Source organism: Rhineura floridana, chromosome 7 (genome assembly GCF_030035675.1).
Source record: "Rhineura floridana isolate rRhiFlo1 chromosome 7, rRhiFlo1.hap2, whole genome shotgun sequence".
NCBI classification, from domain to species: Eukaryota; Metazoa; Chordata; class Lepidosauria; order Squamata; family Rhineuridae; genus Rhineura; species Rhineura floridana.
Genome location: NC_084486.1, coordinates 31,624,571 through 31,651,033, shown reverse-complemented (window position 1 = coordinate 31,651,033; position 26,463 = coordinate 31,624,571). Strand labels below are relative to the sequence as shown.

Here is a 26,463-nt window from a genome sequence, read left to right as displayed (position 1 = left end):
TATTTAGACTCGCCAACAGATGTTTAAGTTGACATTCTCAAAACCAATATAGTTTAGTGACCCCTGAAATAATCTTGATTTGCTCTGTAGAAATGGAGTTGTTGTTAACGTAAAAATCCTTCAGCCTAAGTAAGCCCTTTGTTTCAAAATATTTTTATTTACTTGTTTTTAACTGTTTTTATTGATAATGGTAATGTTTTCATAAACCACATAGAGGTTTTCTACAATCAAGTGTTATAAAATTTTTAAAACATAATTTCCAAAAGAGAGTGCAAATATATATGAAAACTCTGATCCTCAATCCCTTAGGTGTGTGAAGATCTATGTAGCTGCTCAGTGGTGAAAGGAATGCAGAAGGCCTGTCATTAGCACCATCATCTTTGGGCAGCTGTCAGAGTCACCATTTTAAATTTCCCACAAAACCCCTAATGTAGCATCACTTTGGATCATTATGGGAAATTTAAAATGGTGACTCGTGGCCACTCAGCACTGCAGCTAGATAAGCCCATGGTCAAGAGCCCACTGAAGGACACTTTGCTGACAGCCCCTTCAAACCTAAAGCTAATCTGCCCATCAGGGGCCATTTCATCTATTCTGATGTCACATGTTCCAAGGTTGCCCCCTGACACTGAAAACAGATGTCAGGGCAGAGCCTCAATGGTAAACAAATTAAATTGATTGGTACACAATAAGACCACTCTCATCCATGATTTGATTGTGGATGAAGGTGCCGATTTGGTGTGCATTACCGAGACCTGGGTGGGTGTTATGGAGAATTTTTATATATCCACACATATGAATGTAGATATGAGAAGGTATATGTTTATGAAATATAAGAAAATCATAAGGAGCTAAGCAAACAGGCCCACAGGCCTTTGAGACCCTAAAATCCAGTCTCACAGAACCCTAAAATCCTAGCATTAAAATCAGGCCTGTGAGTGAAGGCCTGGATAGCAGGCAATGGTCAAATTCACCTCACTTTGAACTCCTGCTTTTGCCAAGACAGGCCTGTGTGTGGTTAACTTTAGTTAATGAGCATATTGTTCGGAAGCAATAAGCATGTAACCTGTGATTGATGTTTTAAACCGTTTGATCCTGGGAAAGTTGACAAGCATTTATATTTTATTCTTATTCTAGTAGAGCAATGGCTCCGACTAGTGGAACATTATCAAAGTGGGAATGAGAGAGACTTTGAGTTTAAAGATGTCCCAGTGTGTTTAATTCTACTTTGATAAATAGAATACAAACTTTGTAAGTTGGTTTTCATGGTAAAAAGGTATTCTGAGGTAGTTTGCCTTTTCCATTCTTCTGAGGCTGAGAGATGGTGGCTGGCTCAGAATCACCAAGTGTCTTGTCTTAAATGTATGGTCTCCAGTCATTGCCCAGTGCTTTAATTATAACCCTTTCTCTATAGCTATGCATATCTTTAAGTTAGGAATAGGATTTCTGAGAAAATATAAGGAATAAGAACACCTATAGCAAAGTTATAGAACTGTGGTGCTCATGAACTTCCAGTCACCCTAAGTTGAGTGAGCCAAACCCAACCCAGCATCGTTAATATCTCCAGGTGTGTCTGGGTTAGCCTGGCCGATCAAGAACAATGGAAAATAGAAAGTACCGGGTATGCATGAAAGCCCACTCACAATAGTAGAATGTAGTGTATGGTAGTAACTGGTTTCAACTGCCCTGGAAGAGCACTAGTCAAGGATGACAGAAGAACAATGGTGATATTAATAAGATGGACAGAAAATTGGAATAAGAAATATATTAAAACAGCGACAAATTTCTTGTACACGTGTTCATGTGAGAATTCCGTAATGCTTTCTGATTGGTTTTCGAAAGATTGCAGAGAGGAGGAACTGTTATGTGGGAAGGAACTTGTGGGATTGGTAAACTAATGTCACATGCTGCATTATTACTGTATAAAAGAGCCATGCAGACTATGCCTCATTGCAGTCTTCACCAGAGTCTCTGGGAGGCTGACCCTGCATATGCTTGTAAAGAATAAAGGCCTATCTTTTTGCTTCAAGCCTATGTCTTCAAATTGCTTCAAGGACCCCCAGTCCAAGATCCCAAAAATTCTCCAACAGGGGAGCTGGGAGGAGTTGATCTGACCCAGCTTTGCCCATCTGGACACTCGGTGCAACACCAGTACAGGCTGTAGGGACGGGGGGGGAGGAGTTGCTGTGGTCTACAGAACTTCCATCTCTGTCACAAGGAAACCACTCTGTCTTAGAGCTAGCTGTGAGGGCCTGCACCTAGTGTCAGGTCGAGGAGACAGTAAACTAGCGTTGCTGCTGATGTACTGTCCACTCTGCTGCCCAGCAGCTTCTCTGACCGAGCTGGCGGAGGCTGTCTCGGCTGTGGCATTGGAGGAGTCCAGAATGATAGTGCTGGGTGATTTCAGTGTCCATGCAGAGGCTGCCTCTAGTGTTCTGGCTCAGGATTTCATGGCCTCCATGACAACCATGGTGCTGTCTCAAGTTGTCAATGGCCTGACACATACGGCAGGTCACACCCTCGACTTTTTCCTCCAGATGGAAGAAGGGGTGGTCTGGAGATAGGGGTGGTGGATGTCACCCCATTGTCATAGTCAGATCACTTCCTACGAAGTTTAGACTTATGGCTCCGATCCTTCCATGCAGGGGTGGTGGACACATTAAGATGGTCTGCCCCTGGAGCCTAATGGAAACCATAGGATTCCTGAATGCCCTGGGGGAGTTCCCAGTAGATAGAGCAGGTGACCCTGTTGAAGACCTTGTCATGCTGTGGAACAGCGAGGTTCATCGAGCTCTTGACACGGTTGACCCCGTCCACCCTCTCCGGCATTGTGGAGCCCGGTTTGCACCTTAGTACACCAGTGAGCTAAGGGCAATGAAACAGGCTGGATGACGGCTAGAGCACAAGTGGTGAAAGACATGCTGTGAGGCTGATCGGGCACAAGTAAAACATCATAACCATGCCTACTATGTGGCGGTGAGGCCGATGAAGAAGGTCCACTTCTCTGCCTCCATCGCATCCTCAAGTAGCCATCCAGTGGAGCTTTTCCATATTGTCAGGGGTCTGTTGACATCAACTCCAGGAAATGGAGTTTTAGATCCTTCGGAGGCCCACTGTAAATTGTTTGCAAGGCACTTTGAGGGTAAAGTTGCTTGCCTCTATAGCAGTCTTGATGCCCCCTCCAAATCTACTGTAGTCCCCAATGAGGTGTCCAGTGCAACGTCTGCTGCAACTTCTTGGGATCAGTTTCAGTTCATGCAGCCTGATGACGTAAACAAGGTGTTTGTGATGATGTGGCCAGCAACGTGTCCTCTCAACCCTTGCCATTCCTGGCATATTAAAGCTTGCCGAGGGGGGTTGACTGAGTGGATCCAGAGTGTGGTCAACGCATCATTGCAGGAGGGAGTGGTTCCAGCCGCCTTGAAAGAGGTGGTGATCCGGCCACTCCTGAAAAAGCCCACCCTGGACCCATTGGTTTGTGACAACTACTGACAGGTTGCAAATACCCCCTTTTTAGGGAAGGTGTTTGAGAGGGTTGTGGGACAGCAATTGCAAGTACTCTTGGATGAAGCAGATTATCTTGACCCATCCCAGTCTGGGTTAAGGCCTGGTTATGGGACTGAATCGGCCTTGGCTGCCTTGACCTTTATCAGGAGAAGGATAGGGGGAGTGTGACCCTGTTATTCTTCCTTGATCTCTCAAGGGCTTTTGATACCATTGACCATGGTATCCTTCTGGGCCAACTTAGTGAGATGGGTATTGGAGGCACTGTTTTACAGTGGTTCTGATCCTATCTCTGGGGTAACTCTCAGAGAATAGCATTGGGTGGCTGTCTTTTGGCACCCTGGCAGTTGTGCTGTGGGGTGCGGCAGGTACCATCTTGTCCCCCATGCTGTTTAATATCTATATGAAGTCCTTGGGAGTGGTCATCAGGAGCTTTGGGATGAAGTGTCAGCAGTATGCTGACGATACCCAGCTCTATTTCCCCATAACATCTGAATTGGGAGAGGCCGTGCCAGCCCTGGACTAGGTGGTGGGCTGGATGAGGGCCAATAAACTTAGCCTGAATCCTAGCAAGATGGAGGCACTGTGGGTTGGTGGTTCCCGAGTTCAGATAATTGGTCAGTTGCCTGGTTTGGATGGGGTCGTACTCCCTCTGAAAGAGCAGGTCCATTGTATGGGGGTGCTCCTGGATCCATCTTTGTCACTAGAGGCCCAGCTAGGAGTGCCTTTTACCAGCTTCAGCTGGTAAGACAGCTGCGGCTGTTTCTGGACCGGGATAGCCTGACCACTGTTGTCCACACACTGGTAATCTCCAGGCTGGATTACTGTAATGCACTCTATGTGGGGCTGCCCTTGAGGTTGGTCCAGAAGCTGCAACTGGTGCAAAATGCGGTGGCAAGACTGCTCACTGGGGCAGGGTATCGCCAGCATGTCACCCCACTGCTGAAAGAATTGCACTGGCTGCCCATTTGCTACTGGGCCATGTTCAAGGTTCTAGTTTTGGTGTACAAAGCCTTATACAGCTTGGGACCAGGATACCTGAAAGACCATCTTACCCCTTATATACCCAGGCTATCACTGTGCTCTGCAGGTGAGGGCCTCCTGAAGATACCATCTTATCAGGAGGTCCATTCCACACAACATAGGAAACGGACCTTTAGTGTGGTGGCACCTACCCTGTGGAATTCCCTCCCCTTAAATATTAGGCAGGTGCCATCTCTGTTATCTTTTTGGTGCCTTTTGAAGACTTTCCTCTTTCAACAAGCCTTTTAAGTTGAGACCTATCCCAGTCTGTGTCTGTGTTGGAATTGCTTTTTAATATTTGTTTTTTACAAAAAGAATGTTTTTAACCCTTTCTTAAAGATGTTTTTAAAGCATTTTTAAAAAATGTTGTTTTGTGTTGGTGTATTTTAAGGTCTGTTTTTATGATGTTTTGGTGTGTTTTTAGTGCTTCTGTTTGCCACCCTGGGCTCCTGCTGGGAGGAAGGGCAGGATATAAATCAAATAACAAACAAACAAATAAATGTGTCAGGACTTAACCCTGGAATATATGAAGCAGGATTTAGTGAAAATGCCTTGAGCAAGGATAGACTGTGCTTTCTTCATGACTGAATAACCACTGGGGTTGATTCCTGGTGAGCCTTGGTACAAATTAAGTCCTAATTGTGAGCCTAAAGGTGCAGAAGAGAAACAAAAATTCTTAGCAGCAAATACTTATTCATACAGAAACAAATTCTCCATCTAGAACTCATAACAGATTGATCTGAACTGATGACTAAGATTTTAGATACATTCTTTGGCATCTTTGATTCAGGCCAGTTTTCATGAGATTTTTTTGCACTAAGATATGCAGACCTGTATACAAAGAAGGGTGTAGATGAGTATTTGTAGCTCTGTTTCTCCTCAAAATACAAATCACAAGCCTCTGTATATTTTAAAGAGAAATGGAGCTTAAAATATGCACATAAACCCATTAAAGGTGCAGCACATTTTTCTTGTATTTGAGATTGAATAAGAAGCAGGGGTATGCATTTGTTTCTAAAGAAATGAAAAATTGAACTGAACATGCAGAATAATGAATGGGTATGCATAGGGGTCCCATATAGGGTTGCCATATTCCAGTTCCACAAATCCGGGCAGGTTAATTTGCATATTATGTAAATTATTTGCATATTATTTGCATATTATGCAAATATTTGCATATTAATATTTGGATTGTCCAGTTGTTTTGTTTTTGTGCCTAGGAATTACCACCAAAAACTGGGGAAAGATGTGAGAAAGCAACATTTTCAGCCTTAAATGCCTAGACTCTAGTTTCCAACACTATGGAGTATTTATTGATTGATTAAGAGAATTTATATCCTGCCCTTTTGCTGTTAAAAACAGAGCTCAGCACAGCTTACAAATATAATAAAAACAATAAAAATACACAATCAATATAAAAACATAATAAAAACACAAAATAGCAACAAACATAAAGTAAGTCAGGGCAGCAGCACGGTTAACCATAACATATACAATATATTTCAGAGATGTGGTGGGTGGAGAAAAACAAGCCAAAATGTTAGGAAAAGGAGTCTTTCACACCACATGCTCAGTTCTAAATACTGTTGCAGCAAGTTTTACAAGTTCCTCCAGTATTCCACTGGTGCAGGCACTCAGACATTCAAAGTATCTGTATGTTTCTTAGGTTTTATAAAAGCAGAGCTTTGCTTAACTCAAAATTTCTCAACCACATCTACACAGGTTCCACCTCCATACTCAAAATGAAACTGGACCTGGAAGTGTGCAACAACCCCACACATACCTTGCTAATTAGATTACCAATGCCAGGATGTCTGTCTTATCGACTACTCTCCTGCTCCCTGGGCATCATGAAAGACCCAGTCCTGGGCTCAGAAAGAAAATAAATATCTGGTCCTCTTCAAAGTATTGAGAAGCCTCTTGTTTTAATTGAAATAATAATTATAAATTCTTGTTCTTATCACTAATGGGAGTTAATTATCTTGCATATGCTGCTGTTGCTTCTATGGCTGTAACTGAGTGAGGTTAAAGATAAGTGAAATGCAAATAGGAAAAAAAAACACAGAAGGCAGTAACACTTTCCTAAATGCAATACCATACCAACCACAACAAGATTCCTATGAGTAAGGCAAAAAACTAAGCATCTCACAACCAGTCAGGATTCCTAACCAAAAACCAAAAATATGATAAATGAAGAAATATGTATATAAGCATGACTATCAAATATATTTATAATTTACACAAACTGTAAAGATATTTATAGTGCAATCCTACATTTATTTATTCAGAAGCAAGTCCCAGCGTATTCAGTGGGGCTTACTCAAACAGGGACAGAACTGCAACCTCAAGTGATAAGCAACTTCATTCACACAACCCAAAATTCCGAATCATGCCACTTTACGCTGTTTTGCAACTGTTTATACTTGTTTTATAGTCATTGGATTTTATTTATTTATTTATTTATTTAATTAAGCTTATATACCGCCCGACTAGCTTTATTTCTTGTTGTGAGCTGCATTGGTTTCCAACCCTACCTCACAGGGGTGTTCGAAGGACTCCATACACGCACACGCACACACAGCAGATGTATAAATACATACAGCCCATATAATAGTTTATTGTCAAACCAGTTGGTCATTGCAGAAAAATCAGTATTAGTTTTAAAAAAATCAGTATTACTTTCCTACAGAATAAAAACTGTAATACCTAAGTAAGGCCTGCCTACTTGCTTTAAAATTGGACTGGAGACAGAAAGAGTTAGAACACAAACATAATTCTTTTTTACATTCACTCCAAAGTCCCATTGATTTTCAGCACATTCATAACATGTCTACTCAAAGTAAGTCCTATTGAATTAAATGGGATTTACTTTGGGCATATGGGATTAGCATTGCTTTTACAAAAAGCAAGTATTGGGAAGGTTTTCAAAACACTGCCCAAGCTCTGACTCCTGCACACAAGAGGAAAAAAAACTGAAATGTATATACTTACCCAATTTATGAGATTTTCAGATAAACGGGGAGGGGGGGGTTGAAACCACCATTTTGTTTTCTAGACACTGCCTGAGGTCAATGAAACTGAAACACAATCCCTGATTGGCTGCAATGCTGAACGGGCAGGGTTAAAGCTACAAAGTGCTATAGTACAGTACTCTTTAAAGAAAGATTTAACAGTCAAGGGGGTGGCTAACGTTTTTATGTATATCTCGAGAACCGGACCACCTAGAAACTTAATTTTTTTAAAAATTAAAGCTGAGAATCCGGGCCACGTAAGGGGTTAGCCGGGCGCTGGGTGGCATGCATAGAATCCGGGTAAAACCCGGCTATCCGGGCAATATGGCAACCCTAGTCCCATATCATTTGGGGTGAAGGATGGCATACGTCTCCCTGGTGGAAGCAGAACTCATTTTTACAGCTATTCCTGGCAGCCACCATTTTCTATTTCCAGACATTGTATAATTCCAAGGCATGTGGGGGGAAATGGTGACCATGCCAGCTTTCTCTGTGTCCTGTAGCATATTTAACGTAAGCATGGGGCAGAATCTAGATGTTAGCCACACTGAAATCAATGTGACAAGCACACCTAAGTACTCTGGATTGCATTCATGGGCATTACTATTATCTGGTGACACTGCTAAAGCAATAGCTCACATTCAGAAACATTAGAGGCTGAGAGGATACAGTGGGAGTCTATTTTGCTGTTATCAAATCTCATCTGTGGAAACACAGGGTGCATCCACTATTTTTGTGTGGGATTCAATCACATGCCAGCAAATTTAGGTTGAGCAGTTATAATTGATTGGGAGGTCTTGTGCAAGAAACCTGCTTTCCCAACAGGTTAGAATGCTTTGCAGTAAGGAATGTGATTGGAAAATGCACTATACAATGTAGGATTACACTTGCTTTGATGCAATGTTGTCTAACCTCCCCACAAAAAAAAAATTAAGAATGAATGCTCATTAAATAGCCAACACCATATAATCTCCCTTCAAGAGAAGTGCCTACAGAAGTGCCTACAGAAACAATTACAACACAACTATGCCTTTTCCTCAGCTGACCTTTGTCAAGGCAGTCACCAAGTATTAGATATACCAGACAAGATCTTCTATTCACCTAAGTGTACAACAGAAACTCATATGCAAGGCTTTTTCAAATATAATATTTAACCAAACCTTGATTCAAGTCCTGATTCTTATCTTTTCAGCAGAACTCAAATGACAGATTTATCCCACTTTGCTTAATGAACCTGCAAGGCTACCAGATGTTTGCTAGTGAACCTAGCAAATAAACTTTGCTAGTGAATCTTTGAGTTATATACATTTGCAAGCAATGTATTATACAGAACAGGAAAAAAAGCTGAGACTAAGGCAGGCTTCTCTCTATAAATCTATATTGTTCCAGGACTAAAACACTTGATATATACCAACCAAAGTTCTTACCTAGTAAAGAAAGGATTTGTTTCTGCAATCAAATGTTACATGTGACACTTTACCCCTGATGCATTGTGCAATTATTTTTCACTATCCTCTGATTAGATAATGTTTAATGCACACTTTTAACTTATTTCAGCTACAAGCATGAAAGGGGAAAGAGAAGGAAAGAGAAACACATGGATGGTTATTCTAGGCCTTAAAAATGTCATCATTCTTTGTTAACAGTGGGGACTTGTACACTATATAAAATTAAACAAATGGAATATATATAAGTTTGAAAACAGGTATCCCTGGATACAGTGAGATTATTCATTTTTCCAATAGAGTTCCCCATACAGGCAGGCCCCGCTTATATGGCAGGTTCCATTCCGGACTGCCGCCGTAAAGCGGAAATCACCGTAAAGTGAAACCCATTGAAAATAATGGGGCTCGTCGCACAAAAATGTTGCAAAATGTCGCAAAAGTGCAAAAACGGCCTTAAAATGGGGTATTTCCTCTCATTGAAAGCCGCCGCATCAGCGGAACGTCGGAAAACGGAACGCCGGTAAGTGGGGCCCTACTGTACCAAGTTGTTCTTTATTTATACATGGGGAAAAAAAATTGTGTCACAATTCAACCCAAAGAAACCATTTCATTAGGCCAACTCTGCAACATGTGAAAACAACTTTTGATGAAGAGCATACATTACAGAAGTTATATGGAAGATAACCTGATATAAAATAAACCTCTCCCACAATTTGTTTGATCTACTGCTTTTATGGGGAGCAGCATTAAAAATTCTCTAGGCATGATGCCTGTTGCAAAGGACGTCAAGCCATGTTGCCTATATATCCACAGCCTTGATTTTATGAGCCTCATGAACATGCTCCAGTTTGTACATTAGGGAATAATAAATAAATAGAAGCTACAGCATATAGAACCTGTTACAAAACTCTTTACTAATTTACCTTTTTTTAAACTCTCTGAATGTTTGAACTATCACTCACTTTGTGAGGTAACGCCTGAGTATTTTCTGTAAGATTTGTTGTTGTTTTTAAAAAATCTAATCCTTGCACTAGACAGTCCCAGTGAGGACATGAAAGCAGAACCAAAATGAATGCCAGAATGATTGACTCTTTTCCTGTTGAATTTCAAGGGCCATTATTTACAAATTCATGGTTAAAAAATTAGCAGTTTAGGCTAAGTTTTAAAACAGGCTGGATGGCAATGTGCTTCACTAACTGAAACTACCAGCCACTGTGCTGGGGGAGGGGGTATCTTACTATTCTGGGGAATGCTGGTATACATATTGGTGGTGCTGCCAGCACTATGCAAATACTTGGTTGTTGGTGAGTAGTTGTCTCAATCTGGGAGCAGGCTATAGACATCATCAGGCCAACCATCCACTTAGCCACTGTGTGTTTGTGTGGTGCTAGCTGTGGTGCTCCAGGCCTCTACCTGATGCAGAAAGATAACAGAGATACAGTTCCTGCTACTTACTTCATGATCCACAATGGAACCATCATGCTTCTGTATCTTGAAGGGTTGTGAAAGGTGGTGAAGTATCTGACTTGATAGACTTGTATATTATCTTTGTGAAGTAACAAGAAAGGAAATAAACCCTTCTTTTTTGTTTATTACTAATTGTTTCTGATTGTATTATTTGAGGGATCAAGACCTACAGAGACTATGAGTGCTGAGTTCTTTGTGTGCCTTCTACTTATAGGCTCACTGACATTCATAAATAACTGACAAAAGTAAATGTGAGACTGACATTCAAGAAGGGAATGCTTCTAAATAAAAGGCCAAAGATTACCAAAGTTACAAAAGCATTGTGTCCTTTTCTTTAAATCATATGACATGAAAATAATAATGGAAAATAGTTTTCCTGCATTTGGTGCTGCCAGAAAGAAAAGGAGGCAGAAATCAAGAACAACTAGAGCTGAACTGTATAGTATGCTGGGAATAGATTAAAAGTGGACTTCCGGGAAGGGTGACTTAGCCTGTGCCTGCTTTTGAGACGGGCTCCTGCCTCAAAAGAAGCTTATTCAGATATATCAGTCAGTTTTTTCTTTTTTTTTTGACTGATTAAAACTTCTCCCGGGTAGGGAGAAACGAAGAGATTAACCTCAAAGCCTATTTTTGTTGGGACGACCAGATCTCATTAATTTATGGGACGAGGTCCAGCCGACGAAGGTGGGACGGATTTTCAACAGCAAGCTCTATCTGTTAAAGCGAACGTTCATCTTATCTTCTAAGAGAGAACGCACTAACAGGCAAGCACCCTTCTTTCTATATTTTTCTTTTACTTGACTTAAATTGTTGCTGTTTAAAAGAGATTTGCCAGATTGATCGGTTTTTGACATCTCACTGGGGAGCCGTAACTTCTCTCTGCTACGCACTAATTAATAGCTTATCTCTGTTTTTGTTGCAAAAAGCTGTCCTGGATTTGCATTCTAAAGATACACACAGAAGAGGGATTTCTATTCCAGATTTTTATTTTGAAAAATATTATACTGTTTTGAGACTACTCTTTTTTTGGTCTATTTTATTTTGACGAATCTGTTTCTTGACGATTGCCATTAATTGTTTCGATCCTGGGAACTGCATTTTGTTTACTTAACTATTGGAGAGATAAGGCTGTCTGCTCTGTTTATACTGTGATGTCACCAAGTTTGGAGTATTAACCCAATTGTTGCTGAAATAAGAAGTGGTTTTCCTATATTTTTCTTTTAAAATGGCAATTAAGAAAGTGGCTGAGAATCTGGAAATAACTATGTTTCAGAGAATAATGAATGAGATTGAGATAACGAAAATTGAATTGAGTAAAATGAAGCAGGAGATTAAAGATATAAGGGTCCCTGTGAGAGAGGTGACCCTGGAAGGGGTCCCTGTGAGAGAGGAGACCCCGGAGATTGGAATAGGGGTCCCTGTGAGAGAGGAGACCCTGGAGACTGGAATAGGGGTCCCTGTGAGAGAGGAGATCCCGGAGATTGGAACAAACGTGGAACAGGAACAAGATTTGGAGTCTATGGACTTTAGAAATAAAATCTATTGTTTGGAACTCAATGTTATCTCTGAAGAAATTAATGAAGACTCTAGAGATAAAGTTATCAATGGCATGGATTATCTTCTGGACTGGAATGATGTGATGGAGCCCAATATAGAGAAAATCTATGGAATTAACTGCAGCCATGTGACAATGGAAAAACTTTTAAGAGATGACCCAGTGTATTTTGAAAAAAAGAACAGAGATATGATTTTACAGCAGTATTTCAGCAACTTATTCAGAATGGATGGCAAGAAAATATTTGGGATAGAGGTAATTCCCATCAGACTCTTATTATATGACTATGGCTTTGACAGCAAGATTATTATGGAATACTGATAATGGAAGATTGGATATTGAAATTACTGGACTTAACAAGACTACTGAAGATGGAAGATGGAAAATGGAACTAATAGAGATAATAGAACAATGGCTACTGAAATTACTGAACCTAACAGATTCTGATGTGATGGATTAATTGAAATGTTTATTTTGACTATGGTTATGACAATAAGATTATCATAATTAGTAATGAGATGGATTAATCGATATGCTTATCTGGAAAAAAAAAATTGATAGATATATTTCTTAAAGAATTGAAACCTCTCTTTGACTTTTTGTGGAAAGAATAAAGTAATGTTTATGAGATTTGATGATTAAGTAAGATAACTACTGGAGGAAAGTGATTTTATAATATGACTTAAGAGACAGGATTGCTATATATTATAGACTTATAACTGATTTGATCTTTGACAAATGGGAAGTCAATATTTTACTCTTTATTTTTTATATTTGTTTTTTTTTTTTTTCTTTTTCTTCTTTTCTTTTTTTCTTTTTGTTTAACTATTTTTGATTTTGTTTTTTGTCTTTGAATGTTTTATGATTTTGTCTTGTATGTTTTATGAAAATCTGAATAAAAATTATTGAAAAAAAAAAAAAAGGAATAGATTAAAAGTAAATCTCACTTTAAAAGGTGCATACTGATATTCTCAGAAATTCTCTGCATCATACATTTTGTGCAAAAACCTATGTGAACTGCAATATTACACATTTTTGAGAGGCAACTTTGAGAATACAGGAAATTCATTAAAACCACTCTTTCTGGACCTGGCTTCCCCAAAATATTTATGTAGAGCAGAAATAAACAACACAGGAGTTACATGCTGTATTTAGCCTGCCTAGGTTTTTCCTCCCCAACCCAAGCAATCAACTTCAAGCCAGCCATTCTGGGGAAAATAAGTGGAAAGCAATTCTAGCAGTCTAATTTGGCTGGTCAAATACATCTCCATTTGATGTACTCTTGTTCATTCATTCATTCATTCCTGTTTAAGCAAACATCTGAGGAATGGCTCATATGTGTAGCCAATCCATGATAGAGCAGCAGATGCATGTGTGTGCCTCTCCATCATACACATTCCTTAACTCTACAAGTCTCCAGGCAAAATGCTGAGACCTCACATTACATAATGTGAGTGATCAAGGCTAAATCAGTGTCTTCATCTACCGTGATAAGAGGGTTGTCCACTAAGGAGGCAAATGAGCCAACCATGAGCATCCACATTTTGCATGTACACTCCAGACAAATTTTAATGTAGTCTATGTTATGAGTTAGCAGAGAATTTAACTAAGTTGCAGCAGAGGTAAGCTACTTGTGCTGTGTGATTTACCTGAGTCTTTTACCTTGCATTCAAATAACTGAGACTTTAGACACTGTAAAATAAGAAAAAGCTACTTTATTTATAGAAATACATAGCTGATAGGAAAGGCATAGCTAGTTCTAACTAACAATAAGTTGGAGGCACAATGGCCAGGTTTGGTCATTCACCCCATGCTAGAGGAGAGGGACAAAGACAAAATGTCTCCTTTCCCTTGGCTCGATGGAGAAGAAGGAGAAAGAAGAGTTTGGCGGTAAGGTCAGCTCCCTGAGAGAATCAGTTTACAATGGAAGGGAGACAGGTAGAGGAGCATCAGATAAAGACAGACAGTCTAGCCAGCTGGAGGACCCTCTCTCTATCTTCCCTCAGATATGCAAAGAGAATCAAATGAGAGTTGTTCTTGCCACATTTCCAAATGTCCAGTGTGAAACCAGCAAGATGGTCTCTTTCTTATGAATGCACAGGATCAAGGGTTCTTACATCCTCCCTTTTGCCCAGTGACTATTTATAGTCCTTATGTTGTGTTCACCTAAGCTTACAGAGTCTCTGACAGCAGTCATCTGAACAGGTAGGCTAAAGTTGGAGCTCCCACCCAAGACTTCTTGGGGCTTGAGAGACATCAGGAAAATAAATGGGAGTTCAACAGCTGATTCTCTTCATGTTTCTTAAAATATTTATTTTTAAAATATTTATTTATTTTTCATACAGATTACACATATATTTGGGCTCAGCCAGTAGATCAGAATAATATAAATCAGGATCAAAGTCCTGACTAGTTGCAAGCACATAATGGCATGCATAATGCTTACAGTGGCCTTAGCCAGTAACTCAAGATTATACACGTGGCTTTAGCCAATATATATCTTATTTATTATAGCTCATGATTACATATCAGGCTTATACATCAGTATACATTACAATATACTGTTAACATATCTTAATGTTTGATTAGTTCAGACATATACATTATATAAGGTACATTGCAATATTTGTGAATTTATATTGCAAGGAATCAACAGCAAACAAGTTACATTTCCATGTTAGTACATTTCATTATATTTCTATCTCTTACACAGAAAGAAGTGGAATCATCTCACCCTCGGAATGTTGGCAGACCTCAACAGCAGTAATACATTGGATCAGGCTTAAGAAGCACTGGTAGCTTACTGCCTAAATATTCCTTCTTTTATAGGAGTATTCAAGCCTATATCCTATGTCAGAATGTAGACTGTAGCGTGTCAATTTAGTGTGTTTCAGAGAGGACAGTCTATTTCCATATCAGTTCCAGCTATCCTTATCTTTTGTTTACTACCAACTTGGCAATCTGCCTGGAACATTGGCTGTCGCAACATACATTTCCACATCTCCATATATAAGGCAGTTCCTCCCAGACAGTGTCTGAACACTATTCTTAAAGACTATTCTTAAGGATTATACAGAATACAGAATAGTATTGATACATTGATACATGATACAGAATAGTATTTATCTTGCAAATGAAGGCTCTTGGGGGGTAAAATACCATGTGAAATAATGGTATAATGGGGACAGATCATTACAAGTGGGTAATTGTAAATATTATTCTTTAATATGTATTTATTCTTTTTCAAAGGCAACATTCTACAAATTGCATGAACTCTTTATATTGTTTACAGATTTAGGCCCAGGTCAGCCATTGCTTCCCTATCCCCCTGAATATTATCCATAACTTTGCTTTCTGCTATCTCAGCATCTTTGCTGACGCAGCTCCCTTAAATCATACCTATGAATTTCACTACAATGAAAGGAAGAACTGTCTGCACTTTAGAAATTATCATCACAGCTTTGCTAAGGAAGTCTATCCAAAGTGTTACATGACCACACCACTCTATGATTCATCAGCACAGCCAGACTCCTAAATTAATTCTTAATGGTGTTTTGCTAAATTTGAAAGGCCATTAGTACAGTCCACAACCTAAATCTTGCTATAAAAAAAGAGACTTCACAAGCATTTATAAAGGAGGCAAAAAGGTAACAAAAGTGGGGCTGGAGACTGAAAGATGTGTTATGAAAACAATTTTATGTCAGACAGATTTAATCTAGGTTACAGATGGTTTCATGCATATACTGACTGCAGTCTAGAGATTTTATATGTGGATGTGAGAATGAAAATATTTGACACCCATAATGGTAAATATGTGTATGAAGCACTTACCTATTGTAAAGATGAATAGGAACTTCCAGTGCAGGTGGTACTGTATAGAACGTGGCTTTAGCATCATGGTTTAGATATGTAGTCCAACAAGAAAATTTCAATTAACCAACATGAATGCTGCTTTAGATGTATTAAGATTTGGAGATATAGCTTGTCAATAGGAGAAGAAACAGTACTTTTTCCCAGTATGCCTAAGTATTGAAATTTGATTATATAGTTTTAGTATATATAATAATGTGCCAACAAGTGTCAGTAAGCAAGCAGGTAGTGGCTCCTTCTCACAACCACTACTGTCTAGGCCAGAGCAGGCTACAATGATGAAGTTGCAATCGTGAAGCAGGTTGCAGTTGGGGAGGAAGCAAATTGCAATGGTAAAGAGGGGGAGGAGTTCGGGTGGGGCTTTTGTCAATGAGACCCCTGCTGGGGTATAGGCCTTCAGCATATGCCCAATCATGTCAACCCTTGATGGCAGCCTTTGGTGAGACATATCCCATCACCAACAGCATAATTTCCATAGGCATCACACATAGCATTGTAGGCATCCCCTTCAAATATAGCTCAACCTCTTAACCAGTTTTATACTTATTTATTTATTTATTTATTATTGGATTTATATCCCACCCTTCCTCCCAGCAGGAGGAATGTGAATAGTTAAATGCATTCCACTGATGGTGAAGTCCCCAAATCCAAGCTCATGGACACAAGCTTGCAGAAATTTAACAAGGTATGATAACTGAAAAGCAGGAGTTGTGGGGCTGTATATACAAGTCATTCTTATAAACAAGCTCCCTGAGAACTAACCAATATACAGTTCAGAAGAACACTACTATGTATTTAGTGTAGAGATGGGGGATAATACCTGACAAAATCGAACCTGGTTCTGGATCCCAACTCAATTTGCTAGTTTGCTATCCTTTCGGAGCTGCACCAATCTCTTGCAGCAGGCCACAGCTGTAATCAGCATGGATTTTGCGGCCGCGACAACAATCAGTAAGATTTTTTTTCTCGAAATCCTCCCCCATTTTATGTATTTTTTTATATTTAAGATGTTGTGTCAACCACAGGATTTTCATTTATCCATATATAATGATTTATTATTATTATTATTATTATTATTGCAATATAATGCAAGAACAAATTTGGCTATATATGTCTTCAATGTTAATTGTCAAATCATCCTGCAATGTCATGTTTTTCAGACAAGATATCTCAGAGCATTCAGAATCTCTTGCATGGAAAACATGATGATGATGAGACTGACTCATGCTACTAGCCTTGCCCCGTCCCCTTGCTGCTGTCCTGAGCTAACCAAGGGCTGTCTCTCTTTCACTGTCATTCTCTCTGTGCTAAATGTGTGTGTGTGTGACTGTGTGACTGAAAAAAAACCCATGTGGAACACTGTGATTGTCCATTAATGTCAGTGACCTAATAATTATGCAATGTTTTTCCTGCCACCAAAAAACCACTTGGAACATTGTGATCTGATCATTCATCCATTGCAGCTAACTAAAAACTATGCAATGTTTTTCTCCACTGCCAAAAAACTATGTGGAATGATGTCATTTACATAAGTATCTATGAAAACAATTATGTAATTTTTGCAACCCGAAAAACACACACCTGTGGATCAAATCACCCCAAAACACTCACAGCTGATAGAATCAGCAAGTGTCAGAGGAAGTGGAAGTGGAAACAAAAAAAAGGACGGACCGGTAAAGAAACAATGGACTATTGAAATGCATGCGGATCGGCACCAGGCAGCGAACCCCATCCCTAATTTAGTGTTAGTCTTTTTGTATTTGCTCTTGTTGAGAATTCACTCTTTAGTACAGGTTAGTGTGAAATTTTTTATATTCAAGTGCCTCTACAACTGCATGCACAGATGATATGACAACAGAAAAATGTGAAAAAGATTATTAAAATCTAGGTCAGGAGTTTTCAAACTTTTCTTTCATGAACCACTTGAAAATTGTCACAGGTCTTGGTGGACCAGTTAATATGTCTTTTTTCAATACTGGCATCATTATAATTACTGGCCTTTGGCTAGGATCTTGTTAGCCTGTTGAATGAATCCATCCCTGGTCAAAATGGCCTCAATCTCCTACCAGAATAAATCACGTGCAGCTCTAAGTACTGATATTCTAATATGTTCTGAAACCTTTCCGCAGAACACCTGAATGGAACCTGTGGTCTACCAGTGGTCAATGGATCTCACTTTGAGAACTTCTGGTTTAAATAATGAATGTTGGAAATATGGCTTATATATGGACAGCCATTTTCACATTTGGTGGACCTGTGAGAAGGCAATAATATGTTGGACATGAAAGATGTCCTAGGAAGACATTATTCATTGATGTAAGTGCAATGTGGGTTTTGTAGTGGTAGGCACCTGATGAATCATGTTCTCTGGCTGGAGACTGAGATTTAGAAGAGTTTTTCCACAAAGGAGTATCTGGTGGCTCTGTTTTATTTATAGTAAGAAATATAACAGTGCCTGTGTTTTCGTATTTTTTTGGATATTTGGATATTTTTTGGATATTTTTTTTTTGAAGGCTCAGACCTTGCAGATGTGAGTAGGGCCGGAATTACCTGGGCCTCGTGTTGCCACTGTCTAAGAATGAAATTGATCATTTTAACGTTAAATACAAAGAAGATCCCAGTGCAGGAGAGAGGATTTTAAAAACCCTTCAGTGGGACTGGAGTACTCCTAACTCTATGAGGCCCTGCTGCCGCTGCTGCTGCAAAACCTCAACAACAACATGGAAAGCATGGAACATGGAAAGCACCAATGTGGAAAGCACCAACTTGCAGTCTTTCCACCCCACCCTGTGAGAGAGGAACACACTCACCGTCGCGCTGGCATGTGGGGGAGAGAAACAGTGCTCCTTGCTGCCGCTTCCCAGCACAGGGTCTCCTGCTCAACAACAGCTGCCACCACTGCCATATCCTCCTCCTCCTCCTTCTCCAGGCAAGGCCCAGGTCCTTGCCGCCACTTCTTGGTGCGGGGTCTCCTGCTCAACAACAGCACAGCATGGGGTCTTCTGTGTGGGGCCTCCCGGCACAGGGGCCTCCTGCCCTACAACAGCCTGGCACAGGGCCTCTTACGCAGAACCTCCTGGCGCAGGGCCTCCTGCTCAACAACAGCCGCCGCTGCTGCGCCCTTCTCTTGTGGAGCCTCTGCTCACCCACGAGGGCTTGGGACAGGGAAGACATGAGCTTCAGACTCCCTAGCTGCCAGGAGGCACGGAAGACGCAGGAGTGGTGGAGTCTCAACAAGACCTTGGGATGGAGTGTGAGGCTGAGTTTGGGTCAATTCCCATGGATGGCGCGAAGAAGAAGAGAGTGTGCCACCCCCAGACAGATCAGAGGAGCTGTTGGAGGTTGCCTCTGAGCATGCGTTAACTCCCTCTTCACTGAGCGGCTCGAGGGAGCCTCCAAGTGCGTCTCTGCCCCTGACCTAAAGCCTGTTGCTAAGGAGCCAGTTCTTTCAGATGAGCCGTTGGAGGCATGCCCCCGTCACCCTGCTCGTGTCGCCATGAGAAACAGACAGGACAGAGGTCAGACTTGCGCAGGAGTCAGAGATTATGATCAAAGACTTTCTCTAATTAAGACTGCAGCTTTCCAGTTTAAGCTCCTGAGTCAACTTCCTTCACATGTTGCAGAGCATGTCTAGAGTGCAGTTAGGGAATTCTAGTGAGCTAGCATAGAGATTCTTATGAAGCGCACTGCTTTTGATGTATCCATTACTTTAATAAAACAAGTGTTAATTACACCTGTGTCTCAGCCTCATGGATCCCGCTCTGAACAGGACAGTTTGACTCAGCTACAATCCCACTTCGACTCTGTTCCCATGACAGATGACATGGACCAGATCGGAGCAGCAGGGGGAACACCAATAACCCTGGAAACCCTGTATGCTGAGCTCCAGAACCTCTGAGTGACCACTCAAGCTCTGCAAGCCGAGAACCAGAACCTCCGAGCCTTGATTACCCAAGTCCAAGCAGCACCGGTCGGAGCAGCGCCGGCCCCAGTCAAATCCTCGGTGGGACTCCCCTTTTGTTATGGGGGCCAGAGCGAACAGTTTGCTATGTTTCTAGCCCAGTGTGAGTTGTACATCCAGGTGTGCCAAGTGGAATTCCCGATGGATGATGCAAAGGTGGTGTTCATCATTAGCCTACTGGAAGGAGAGGCTGCCAAGTGGGCCATCCCGTACTTAATTCTCAATGACCTGGTACTGTGACAGTTTGTCGCCTTTAAGGACATGATGGCGGAGATGTTCTGAGACCCACAGAGGAAGGAGACAGTGGCCCACCAACTGGGAACCCTAAGACAGGGAAAAGTCTCAGTGGGGGCGTATACCAATGCCTTTCGCGTCTTATCCCAGGAAATGGATTACAATGACCCAGCTTTGATGTTTCTACATAAATGGCCTTAGTTCAGAAGTCTTGGATGAACTGGTGCACTCCACACCACCAGACACCATGAGGGGCCTGATCCAACTGAGTCTACGAATAGACAGCCGCCTGGAAGGGAGGAAGCTGGAACAGAGGATGGAACCCTCTGAGGATCAGGCAGCGGCCTTTCCCCCTTGCATGCACCACTCACCCAGCACAGGAGCCCCGGTGTTGTTGAGAGAGGAGCCCATGCAGATTGGGGGGGGCAGACCGTGGCTGACTGAGGAAGAGAGGGAGAGGCGCCGGAGAGAAGGTCTGTGTCTGTACTGCGGGAAGCCAGGCCATCTAGCCCGAAACTGTACAGCTAAGACTGGGAAAACCCAGCCGTCGGAAAACTTCACATCCCAGCTCTCGTAGAGGCAAGAGAGTTGGGGGGTCTTACAGATACCGAGCCTCCAATGCAACCCCTTCCATCCATCCCAAGGAGCCCTACTATTCCCCATTCAAAACACCCTGCCCTCGGGTCAGAGCTTCTCGGCCAAGGCTATGATTGACAGCAGGGCCTCTTCGTGTTTCATGGAGAAAGAATTGGTGCAACAACATGCCATCCCCACCCGAGAATTGAGTCAGCCGCTGGCAGTGAAAACCATAGATGGCCGACCCTTGAAATCAGGTGGGGTGACCAGGGCAACGGAGAAGTTAGAGGTGACCGTCCCTGGACATCGAGAAGGCCTGTCATTCTATGTGGCTACCTTGCCTCATTTCCCAGTGGTGCTGGGAATGCCTTGGTTGGTCCAGCACAATCCCACAATCTTTTGGGATGAGGTGGTGGTGGCCTTTACCTCCAAATACTGTCGCCAGCACTGCCAGCCTGTGGAGGAACCGGATATGTTGGCAGGAGCGCTTCCCCCAGGAGAAATAACCTTACCTGCCAAGTATGAGGAGTTTCGGGATGTATTTGACAAAAAGGAAGCAGAGCAGCTCCCTCCACATTGGCCCTACGATTGTGCCATTGACTTGATGCCAGGAGAGAGCATTCCCTCCAGACGGATCTATTCCCTGTCCGAACCAGAGTTGGCGGCATTGAGGGAGTTTCTGGACACCAATTTGAAAAAGGGTTTCATCCGCCCCTCGCAGTCCCCAGCCGGGGTGCCTTTGCTGTTTGTCAAGAAAAAAGGCAGGGAGCTACGCCAGTGTAATGATTACCGAGCCCTCAATCAGATCACGATCCCCAACAGCTACCCCCTGCCGCTCATCAAAGAGCTGCTAGAGCTGCTACGATACACAAAAATCTACACGAAACTGGACTTGAAAGGGGCTTATAACTTGGTGCTGATAAGGGAGGGGGATGAGTGGAAAACTGCCTTCAAGACCCGCTATGGGCAGTATGAATATCTAGTCATGCCCTATGGATTGTCCGGCGCTCCAGGAGTCTTCCAAAATTTCATGAATGACATCTTCAGAGACTTTGTGGACTGTTTTATTATTGTGTATCTGGACGATATCTTGATATACTCAAACTCCCCTGAGGAGCCAGACACACATGTGCGCACAGTGTTGCAAAAGCTGCAGGAGCACTGCCTTTACACTAAGTTAGAAAAATGTGGCTTTGATCAGACCACTCTAGACTTTCTGGGGTACCAGATTTCCCCAGCAGGAGTGGAGATGGACCCCGGGAAGGTCCAATGCATGCTCACTTGGCAGCCCCCCAAGACGAAGAAGGATTTGCAGCACTTCTTAGGATTTGCAAATTACTACCATCATTTCATAGCTAATTATTCAAGGCAGATGGCACCTCTCACTGATTGTCTGAAGGGCTCGGGGCCATTCCATTGGACAGAAGCTGCTCAGGAAGCCTTCGAGAGGCTGAAACAGAAATTTGCTACAGAGCCCATTTTATAGCATGTAGATCTGGGGATCTACTTTAATAAAATAAGAGTTAATTGCACCTGTGTCTCAGCCTCATGGATCCTGCTCTGAACGGGACACCTCTTCCTGCTCCAGGCAAGGCCCAGGTCCCCAAGCCCGAGCTCCCGCAGCCACCCCCTGACACAAACCGTCACCAGCAGTAGCAGCAGAAGCCCAGGGAGCAGCAGCTGAGTGAGCCCGAGGACATGGAAAGGAAGACAACGTTGAAACAACAAACAGCTTCGCTGTAACAAATGCCTGTCACCCTTCTGCCTCTCGGGAGCTGCCGCCCCCACTAACAGCACCTCCTTTTTCTTGGCGGTGCCGATAATGATAATGTTATTTGTTATTTAATTTTATTTGTTATTATATTGTTATTTGTTATTTAATTTAATTCTTGTAAATTGTTTTTACTGTATTATTATTGTATTTTTATATTGTATTTTTATACCTGTGTTTAATTTTCCTTGTAAGCTGCCTTGAGGGCCTTTGGCCAAAAGGCTGGGTATAAATAATAATAATAGTAATAGTAATGTAATAGAAAGAATAACACAAATGTGATTATTATTAGATCCAGTATTAATAATACTGATTTATTTTTAAAAGCTTATATATTTAAGAGAGTTAATGTATCGTTATTGTTTCAAGACTATTCATCATTGACAAAGTAACACACATTCTTCAAAATCCATTAAATATTATATTGAAAAGTTTAAAATAATAATATGGAAACTATAATTGTTATGATTACAGTCAAATAATTACTATACTGTTTAATAGATGGTGAATTGTTTAATAATTCTTCCCCCTATTTTTAGCATTTTATGAAAATTAAATAAAATATTTATTGTGCAATCCTAATTCCTGATCTGTGCTACTGGAGGAGGTTAGGATGTAGTGGACATCCCCATTGTCTACAGCAACCTGACATGGCAGGCCAATTTTAATACCTTATTGCAGACTGAGTGGGTGCTGAAGCTGAGGCCAAGGTTCTCTAAAGACATTTAATTCTTTTGGTGGTCTAGATAAGATTGAAAATGGGGACTTTCAGCCTTACAGCTCAGTTCTCCTAACCCCATGCACCCAAACAAGTGATGTATCAGAAAGGGAGAGGGAGAGAGAAAGCCAGTGGAGGCTGGTCCATTAGGGTGTATGGGGCATTGCCCCACCAACTTCAATGTGTCCTCAGCCAGCTCCCACTTTCCTATCTTCTTACTTACGTCTAGACCAAGGGTGGCTCTGCCTGTCAGCTACCTTCTCCGTGTTGCCCTTATAGAACTCAGTAGGGAGGAGGATGGGGTCAAAACTAAAATGAATTGGCTCCACCTGTCACTGTCTCTGGCTCCATCTACTGCTGGGCTCCCTGCCTTCCATCCTACCAGTCTTGGTGGGCACCAGCCACCACTGATGTGTGTGTTTTCAACAATTTAGGAATTCTCTCTAGTTTTCTTTTTCATTTGAACACTCAAGTATTCGGATCATATTTAGCTGCTTTTTATTACATTATCTCAATCTTTTAACATTTCATTGAAGAAATGAAGAATGGAAAATATATATCATTGGCACCAAGCCTGGCTGGCAGGGGTACAAGCTGGCAAATTAAAACCCCATCACCAACACCAGCCAGAAAGCAACATATTGTAAAGTCTTTCTGTGATGACCAAAGGGCTTTAAAATGTAAAATACATCTCTCCTCTAAATCATTAGTTTTCCCTAATCTGGTATAGAACTTTTAAATTTCCAGCCATGTCGGCCAGATGAGAGGTGGCAACATTTTTAAAGCCTCTCCAGCACTTTCATGTAGCTGCCCTTTCATTCAATAGGCATCTTATAGCCAGAGCTTGGAAGTAATTCGTTATAAGTAATGAATTACTTGTAATTCATTACTTTTTTGAGGACCGAGTGGGTAATTCCTTTACATTTTGATTGTAATAGAACTAGGAGTAATTTTATTATTTTTGTGGAGTAATTGTAATGTTTCCAGCGTTACCTTGGGGTATTACTTGGGGGGGGAAATCAGGGGAAGTCTTCTGCTCCTCTGATTTGTGGATGAAAATCATGTGCCTCAAACTGGGCTTCTGTGCAGCGTCGCTCTTCCCTCATGTTCTGTGGGTGGGGAGAAGGTGACAGGGGAGGAGGTGGAGTGTGAGACTGGGTGGAGTGGAGAAAACAATCGTTTTAAAAAATGGATGGTGGTGGCGAAGAATGGAGTAGAGGAAAAAAGGAACCGGAGTGCAAGAACATGGATAAAGGAAGATAAGGAGGCAGCAGCAGAATGGAGATAAAGAACTGTGGCGGTGAAAGATGACAACATGTGTGTATGTGTGTATGAATACTGTGTTTGTGCTTGGCACACAAAGTGGCCTCCACCATCCTCTCTGGCTACTGTGCTGCATTTGCAGTATTTTAACTTTTTTGCATCTCAGGGGAAAATGTTTGCTTGGGTGAGCATCCCTTAGTTGGTGGCAGAGCAGGGTCCAGGAGGTGGTTAAGTGAGAGAAATTATGCTTGCTGGCTGAGTGGGGGGGTGGCACTTGGTTTGACGTGCAAAGATCTGAGTAGTGGCCTCTGCCTCCCTCCCCACCTCCCTTAGCAGCAGAGAGACCACCATTGCTATTTTATGAATAAAAAGAACTATTGTACTACCTCTGTTTATTTTTAATGTTATTTTAGGCTACTTAGATGTGCAGCAGCCAAGACCAGCACCTTGTAGGCTTTTTTAAAAAAAAGTAACTGAGATGTAATTGTAGTGATTACTTTTAAGAAAAAGTAAAGTAATCAGTTACTTTCAGAGCAATTGTAATTGTGATGGTAATTACTACTTTTTGGGGCCATGTAACTGTAACTGTAACTTACTACTTTTTAAAAATAATCTTCCAGGTTCTACTTATAGCCCGTTTTGCTTTCAAATGTATGGAGTCTCCTGGGTTTTTTTAACATTCTTAGATAACTTTCCTGTTCTGCAAGTGAGTCTTGAGGATTAGCAAAGTTGTTTACCAGAAAGAGAATAGGAGAACCTATAAAGGGATGCTAATTATGTGCTAAAGTCTGAATAATTAGCTGTAATAAGCCACAGACTGAGTGCCTTAATGAGTGCCTGCTAATTGGAATTATATACAGGCAGCTCTTTTGGGAAATGGATAGATTTAATGTAAAATGTGGTTGTTGTCCATGATATCAGATTCTTTACTTTAAGAATGAGTAATAGATGGAGAATATCCTGGGCACAATCAGTAAAAATTAGTTTTGTGTAAGACACATAAGGTGCATCAAATGCTAATCCTACTCAGAGTAGATCCATTTAAATTAATAGACAGGACTAACTTGTTTCAGTGGGGCTATTCTGAGTAGAACTTAGTTGGCAGCAACCCAGAATTTATTTTATTTATTCATTCATTCAAATATAAATTCTGCCTAATCATAAAAAACATCCAGGCAGAATACATTGAAATCTGACAACCTCCTCCTACAGTCTCCTTGAAGAACTGTCTGCAGCAAAACTGGCTTGTACTTCAAGGTTACTATGCTATACAACTCCTTAAAATTACAGAATTAAGCAGATAAAACCAACCAATTTGTTCCTCAAACAAGCCCATTTTAAACATATCACTCAACAATCACAAAAGCGTTGTGCAAAGTGCAACGCTAAGTGCGCACTTAGCATCATACTTGGAATCATCTTGGGGTCTGCAATCCATTGCCTGACAAGAAAAATCATTGCTGCAAGTGCTGGAGAGAGAAGGCAAACCAACAAGCTGTTGTGATTGAAAGCCTGCCCTTCTTTAGGGTGAATATTTGAGACTTAATGGTTTTTGCTCCTGTGTTGAGAAATGAGGGAAGTGTTATTGCCTACTATGTTGAAAAAAGTGGTTTCTATAGCCCCAGGATGAGAGCCTTGTGGGCATAGCTTCTGCTCCCTTGAGTGAGAGACAAGGGGGAGTGCTTGGTATGAATGTTGTACTTAGAATATGTGTGTACATTATTTGGCTATATGTAGATTTGAGTGGTTGTTATGGCGATTTTCATGGTATGTACATGTGAGTATGCTGTTTTCAGGATGTGAGGTTGAAATATGTGAGTGCTTGTAGCGTGTGATTTGAGATAAGCATGAGTGTGTTGGTTTAGAATGTTGATATGTTTAAATGCGAATATGCTGATCTTGTAAGGGTGTGTTTGAGTAAACTAAACAATTTCCCCCCAGGTGTAGTTAGACAAAATTCTGTTATAAGGGGGGCCAGCTGTTTTAATGGCTTTGCTTTTTATTATACTGTGATTAAGAAATGAGCTGATTTCTTTAATCTCTTGTGTTTAAAAATAAGCTTGTT

At 41.3% G+C, this 26,463-nt stretch overlaps 1 long non-coding RNA gene across 27 annotated transcripts in view; it reads right to left on the bottom strand.

The window, feature by feature from the left end:
- Positions 1-14,881, bottom strand: part of LOC133388792 (uncharacterized) — an 87,956-nt gene extending 73,075 nt beyond the window's left edge. For 26 of the 27 annotated variants that reach the window (XR_009763912.1, XR_009763910.1, XR_009763909.1 and 23 more), the window contains exon 1: positions 14,715-14,881. This is a non-coding gene — a long non-coding RNA (uncharacterized LOC133388792). The remainder of the gene's footprint in view (positions 1-14,714) is intronic. The other variant, XR_009763925.1, reaches the window with a different exon arrangement.
- Between the last annotated feature and the right edge of the window lie 11,582 nt (positions 14,882-26,463).